Genomic DNA, 7,786 nt, shown 5'->3' on the forward strand with positions numbered 1-7,786 from the left:
ATTTGCTGCCGTTTGTAAAAAATGTCTTCCAACTTTTGATTCGCCAACCATTTGACAAGCTATGCCACAGAAAATATGTGTTTGTATGTAGGATGATGGTTGAATTCTGAATTTAGATTTAACGGTCAATAGCAACTGTTGTAGAGAATGTATACACAGTGGAATGTAATGTAGATTGTAGTAGCACAAGAACCTAAGAAAGTATGCAAATGGTACAGGAGCACATTTGAGTGGTCCTGTTGTTACATCCAGTTGAAGTTCTCGTGGAATGATGGATGATTGGTGTTTAAAACAGGTCTCCATCACAGACAGCGTTTTTAAAACGGTGAAACGTTTTTCACGTTTCATTCTTCTTAGCCCATATTTCTGAATCTGGCTAAACGGGGGATCACGTTGCTGAAAATATTTTATTTCTTCATTGCTTTTACCTAGAACATGACCTATCAAACTAAGTGATACTAAGTATTTGTTATGAATATAGAAGAACGAAGCCAAAAACAGCCATCCAGATACTGCATCTGTATTCAAACCTACAAGCAGTTGGCTTAAATTATATTTATATTTATAATATTCGTGTTTGTTGTTTGATACAAGATGATTCGAAGGGTCCTGTGAGTTAAACTGAAATGCTTTTGACAACCGTGTTGTAAATATATCCCTTGAAAGACGAGTTCTGGAATGTTTAACTAAATTGTACATCAGGACAAACATACTTGCTTTTGCACTTTCGGCAAAGTTTAAGCTTAAGAATAAATGCTGCATTACTTCTTCAGTTAATCTAATTTGTGTGTCAAATGGCCTGGAGATACTATTAGACACTCTGCTATAATCACACAATGTCTCTGTGCAAAAGACAAAATTAATTCCTTGATTATATGTAGCTGTTAAAGTGTTTATCAATTTGTATTTGTTGGTAATATTGAATCGTGAAAAGAATAAGTTGTTATCAGGTATAAAATAATGTAGTAAGGTTGAATATTGTACACAGTATAACAGTCTTTGTACACATGACATAAAACATGTTATTATATTGTCTGGTCTCCAAATCGACTGAATTGATTCTTCGATCATCCAAAACAACAATGTCTTTATGAAATAGGAACACAATAACCCTTTTAAGTCTTTATGGCTTTCAATTATTTCTTTCAGCAAGATTTTCAATAAGGCATAACATAGAAGCTGAGTATGATTGAAAGAAAATATGATAATCTTTTCTGCTACTGAAAAAGATATTCGCCACTCAATATGTTCATTTTTGGACCCTTTGCTGCCTATTGGAACAAATAAAACGCCACAAGAGGTAATTTTGGAAATTATATCAGGAGAAGGCCACGTACGTGGCCTATTGACCCATGCTTTTGCAACAGATATCCATTGGTCACATTTAAGACAACTTGTAATATCAATTTGATCATTCTGATCCGATAAGCACGGACCATGCATTTTCATGAGTTTTGGATGAGCTGATAATTTCAAAATTGTCAATCTACACAATTCACTTGAGAACACTGTATATAAACCATCGTTCAACAGCATTGTTTTACAAAATGAAGATACTACGGCAGGGTCAAAAAGACGCAGCTTGGTGAAACATGGTTGTGTGTCCTCTACATCCACAATAAGAGGACGAATGCCATCTTGGTGGACGATATCTTTCTCTGATTCATACACTTTTAAGCGAGAATCTATTATCATCAAGTCCAAATCGCTGCTTTTTAAGCTGAGACCCTCGCCTCTACTTCCACTGGTTATTCTTTTGTCTCCTGCAGATCCAATGTCACAAATTAAGGTAGTGATTCGCCGCACTCTAACAACCTCTTCAGATCCAATTTTCTGACATAAATAATCGTACAAACACAGTGACTGGCTTTTATCCATTGATATTTCACTTCGATATTGAATTCTATAAAAGAATATCAGAAAATCACTTCATTGTGTATATATAAATACTTAGCAATCAGTTTAAATTTTATAAATCTTAAACAAATTCTCAATACCTTTATTTTTCATTAAAAAAAATGCATGCATACAATTTCTATTTGTTTTTAATATAATTATTGTTCATAAAAATATTACATCAATATTGGATCTAGAGCTTAAAGTGGGCAATGTAACTTCAAGGGACGTTATTTGAAGACATGGATATAAAATGAGAAGAAGTGGAATGAATGCACACGAATGAGCTACCTATCCAACAGAGTTAAAATTAAGTTGTAGTAAGCAATTATAGGCCACCGTACGACCTTCAACAATGAGAAACACATTCATACTGTATAGGCAGCTATAAAAGGGCTCGACATGAAAAATATAAAACAAATCAATCGGAAAAAACAACTAACGGAATAATTTATAACAAATCAATTTACGAAAAACAAATATGACGAACACTGTTCTACATGCTCCTGGCTTGGGCCAGACACATAAAGAATGTGACGGGGTTAAACATGTTTGTGACCACTCAACCCTCCCCTTACTTAAGATAGTGGCGTTACAGCACTACACAAAACACAACCTGAAAAAAGTAGCAATTTGCGTAACTAAAAAGAGTAGTGGTAGTTACTGGAAGCTGGTTCAAAGCCATGCAATTACATCTAATAAAATAAATCATTTTTCTTAAACTTCAGAATCAACCAGTACACTTCCAACAGATTTAGTGTAAAGACTTCAACGATAGTCTGAAAAATCATTACATTTTGCAATGCCAAAATATTAGTAAACGGTATCAACAGGATCTTTTTTTTTGCATTGGGAAGATCTTCTGGCTTTGTTCTACCTCTTCCTTTTAAATAGTTTAAATGACATGAATAAGTTAATGAATGCAGATTTAATAATATGTGAGCTTTGTGATTAATGTTTTTATGGAATTGCAGGTTTAGGACATTCCTGTAAGGATGATAAGCTGGATAAATAAGGCCGGGAATACTATTTGAGACGACATGAATTGTTTTTGCCGATTTATTATTCATTTCATTCTTATCTGTCGCTTATCAAGCTCATATCAGGCCACCATATAAAAGCGCTCAACCCTCCCCTTAACATATTTAGACAATAGAAAACATGCATTAATGCTTACCAAAGAAAGAACGAAAACACACATAACATATAGATCTTCAGTGTTGCTTATAAATTATTGTATTCCCAGATTGGTATTATGCACAGTAACTTGTGCACTTTTTCACTAAGTAATATTTGTCATTGAAATAAAAGATACATTTGTTCATAACATTCTTCCTCTAAATTCTATCAGGTTGTCACGGTTTGGGATTTGATTAGTATTAATATTGTATACCCGAGGAAATAGTTGTATAGACATTCATTTTACCAAGGAAAAGGAAGTTATTTCTTTCTTTTTTCATATCCTCATCACCGAATTTCAATTATTAATTCCTTATTTGTTGATTTTTACTGAATGGTCTAATCAATTTAAAGTTTCTACTCTTACATAATGTGTCCTCTTGTAGTTAAAAACGTCAAATATACAATTGCTCACTAGTATAGACGTACAATCAAGACAATAGTCAATTTATCGTAAATCATCCTGATCAATATATAGCTTCCCTATGGCAACTCGTTTTTCAATGACAGACAGACGGACGGACAGACAGACGGAAAGACCGACCGACCGACCGACCGACAGACCGATAGACAGAGGAAGTCCATAAAACTTGAAAAACCTAAACCATTTTACACAGAAAGTAATGGATTAAACCTGGTTTTATAGCTAGATAAACATCCCACTTGTATGAAGATTGTTCATAAGTTCTGTCATATTGACAAAATTGTGTAACTCAACTCAAACAGACAGTATTTGGTTATAATTGAAATCCAACAGCTATGTTGTGTAAACATACATCATAGATAAACAATGCACAGACTTAGATAATACACACAAACATACAAATAGACAGGGCCGTAACTACCTATGAATTTTCTACACCAACTTTTTTTTTTGAAGTAAAAAATTGAAATATTGACAATATATACACGAAGAACTTGAATTTATATTATGTTCTAATTCATAACTTCAAGCGAACATAAATTATTTACAAAATAAACTCAACACCTTTGTATGGGATCAGCTCGCCTGACAGTGTGCAGCAAAGCTTTAATTTTATTAAAGACAAATGCAACGTAAAAAATGTTCATCAGTGTTACTGTCTGCCTAGGCCGCTGCAGGTAACAAACACAAAAACCAATCTACAAAAATAAAAACAATTTTCATTATGTACGAAAATACATTTTATGAATCAAATAAAGATTCTGTTCTTACACACATTATTATTCCCATTAATAAAAAATAACACAAATAAAATACATTAAGTCGGGTGGGAGGGTGGGAAACTTTACTGCACCAAAAGCGAACCTCGAATGACAATATCTTTAATATACAAAACCGCCAAAAGTATAGCACGAAATATTTGAAATGACCTTATTCAAATATTATGGTCAGTTCTAACTCGACCAATGAAAAACATTTAACCTATTATATACTTTCAAACACGTGTAATTTTATAAACAAATACACGTGGTAATGTTTACATACCGGTGTACATAACTTTAATAAATATATTTATGTTCTAATTCATAACTTCAAGCGAACATAAATTATTTACAAAATAAACTCAACACCTTTGTATGGGATCAGCTCGCCTGACAGTGTGCAGCAAAGCTTCGAAAAATAAAGAAAGGGTAAAGAAAAAATAAACGAAAAAATACATCATTAAATTCCAATATTATTTGTTACAGAAAGTCTATCCTTCAAAGACTCTTTAACATAACCGTCTTTGGCCGTGTCACTTTTCCACCGACCATGCTTTTTGAACAATCTGTCCTCTACACCAGCCGCTGCAGCAGCCGATGCCCCTCCTCAACGGAGACTATGCAGTCCAAATTTTTTACTATCTAAGCCTATACTCTGTAAACTTGAAAGTAGTATTTCTCGAGCTCTCGTGTATGACAACGGACCTGTACTTCTAAGTTTATAAGAATTATCAGACTTACAAAAATTAACGGATCTAAAAACAAATTCATCAGAATTTGATGTAATACTAGCTAATTTGAGATATCGTTCTAGCATAGAGACAGGACAAGTTACAAGATTAGTTCTAGAAATAACCACATCCCTCCCTTCTCTGTAAATATTAGTTTTACTCTTTGCCAAGTATAAATTTGCATGTGTAGAATAAATCTTTATATCGATACCTCTCAAATTAACTAGTTCTGAAAACCTTAAAAAAACCTGCATAGCTTAATAAACACATACAAACAGTTCTTAAGTCTTTAAGATTACTATTAAGAGTACCATAAGTATGAACAATCTTTCGTAAAATGTCTGGTGTAATAGGATCTTTCTTAGTGATAAAATGTCCCAATTTTCTCTGTGCTCCTTCGTTTACAAACGTTACTAATTCAGATGTACAAGGATTATTAAATCCAGCCAGTTTATGTGCCCAGCTAATGGCGTATATTACTTCATTTATCTTGCTTGCCGATTTTGCATTCTGTGAAATGTGAATCAAATATAGAGAAACTGTATAATCAGATGAAGGTAATGGAGTAATATTATGTATTTCAGTCCACTTACAGAAAGCATTAAAGGCATACTGGTACTTTTTACGAGTGTTCAGAGAACGTGAGCTCAAGCAGTACTCTGGTAATCTAGCTTTCAATGTAGAAAGTTCATCCGAAATATCTGAATCCTGTTTCCATCTACCAACTCGAAAAATATCTGAAAAATGTGCAATCGTGAAACAAACATTATAAAATGTCAAAGTATTAAAAACTTATATACAAGTGAACCATGCCACTGTTAACATAACAGGACCTTGTCCAATATTTATTTGACCATGCCAGCTACAATGCTATATACATTAGTGCCGTGTTGAATACAACCATGCTTTCTACAATGTATATACACACTAGGGCCTTATCAACAACGACCGTGCCTGCTACAATACACATTCATGTACTAGGGCCTCGTAACTTTAACCTTGCCAGCTAGAATACACATCCGTGTACTAGGACCTCGTCACTTTAACCTCGCCAGCTACAATACACGTTCGTGTACTAGGGCCTCGCAACTTTAACCTCGCCAGCTACATTACACAATAGTGCACTAGGGCCTTGTTATCCTTGTCGCATCTAACTTCACTGCCAATACTGGAGCAATAAAAGGCTCAGTGCCAAAAATGGATTGTCTATTAGAACCACTGACAAAAATACCACTTGTATTTTTAAATTCAATAACATCAGATATGTAATCTCTGTAATTCATATTTTTATCAAAAATGAAAGGCCAATAGGTCGCAGATATCCATTTTGGTACAATTAAAGTACCTCTAGCTTTACAAGCAATTACATGTTTTATAGCTCTCAATACTAAGTAAATAGGTGGTACAATCCAATTGTTTTCACCAGACCAATTCTGAGTAAAACAGTCTACAGCTTCTGTATTTACATTCCAGAATAAAGAGTTAAATCTTTCTAATTTTGTGTTACGAGAACTAGCAAAACGATCGACTGTATAAGGACCCCAAAGGTCGTTAATAAAAGTATAGAACAATTCTGAGACTCCCCAGTCTTCATAATCAAGGATTTTACTGATATAATCAGCTTTCGAATTTTCACCTCTCGGAATCCATTGTATGTTAATGGAGATTCCCTTTTGTAAACAAATTGAAAAAATGGAAATTGCTATATCTTGCAGTTTTTCTTTCATGCTTCCTGCTTGAACAATTCTGACACAATTTTGATTATCAGTTAGCCATTTTAAGGATTTTCCCGCAAATGCATGTTGATAAGACATCAACGCCAATTCTATGGCCTTTAGTTCCCTCCACGTGGAACTCTCTAACATTTCAGTGGATTTCCACATAGTGTGAAAAATTTTACTTTCCAACTCTACTGTACATGCTCCGGCAGCTATGCTGCTAGCATCAGAATATACCATTACATGTGACTGACTATATTGATTTAATGTTTTAAAATTTACATTAGCAATGTTATCAAGCCAGAACTTTAATTCTGATATCACAAAACTTTTACTTTCTAAAACTAAATAACTATCCCATGACATTCTACTTTCAATAGACATATAGCAATATCTTGTCATTATTCTAGTAATATTTCCGATCACAGGAGACATACTTATAATTCTACCCGTTACCTGGGCTAAATTTCTGGCAGAAATATATGGAATTTCTCTGAAAACATTATGAATAGATTGAAATAATTCGTCAATTCTCCTTTGAGGAATGCATAAAGTGAAATTACATGAATCCCAAATGATTCCCAACCACTCCAACTTCTGTACAGGAGTAAAAACTGATTTTTCTTCGTTCAGAAGAAAACCCGCACTCAAAAGTGATTGTTTCACAAATTCAGCATCTTTGATGCATTCATTATTTTCGTTATTCATACCAAATCCATCATCAAGATATAAAACTATTTTTATACCATTTTTTCTCCAATACTTGACCAATGGTCTGAGACACTTTGTAAATATGTAAGGACCCGTTGAAAGACCAAATGCTAAAACAGTGAAGCAATAAAATTTATCTTCCCACGAAAAACCTAGATACGTGTGCTGCTGTGGACATATATCCAAATGAAAATAACCAGACTTTAAATCAAATTTATACAGATAATCATTTTTCTGAAAGTATTGCACAGCTATTTTCCAATCTTCAAATTTAATCTTTTCCTTTTTCACTGATAAATTCAAAGTGCTCAAATCTAAAATTAGACGCCTTTTCCCAGACTTTTGAGTAGCTACACTAAGCGGATT

At 33.7% G+C, this 7,786-nt stretch overlaps 1 long non-coding RNA gene and 1 pseudogene across 1 annotated transcript; both read right to left on the reverse strand.

Moving 5' to 3' along the window:
* Window positions 1-4,064: 4,064 nt before the first annotated feature.
* LOC143048766 (integrase/recombinase xerD homolog) lies at window positions 4,065-5,579 on the reverse strand (annotated as a pseudogene).
* On the reverse strand, window positions 4,065-5,692 carry LOC143049673 (uncharacterized). The gene is made up of 2 exons (XR_012970285.1): window positions 5,585-5,692; window positions 4,065-4,197 (listed from the first exon to the last, which is right to left on the reverse strand). It is a non-coding gene; the product is annotated as an uncharacterized LOC143049673 (long non-coding RNA).
* Between the last annotated feature and the right edge of the window lie 2,094 nt (window positions 5,693-7,786).

The sequence above is a fragment of the Mytilus galloprovincialis genome, chromosome 10 (assembly GCF_965363235.1).
Source record: "Mytilus galloprovincialis chromosome 10, xbMytGall1.hap1.1, whole genome shotgun sequence".
In the NCBI taxonomy this organism is placed as follows: Eukaryota; Metazoa; Mollusca; class Bivalvia; order Mytilida; family Mytilidae; genus Mytilus; species Mytilus galloprovincialis.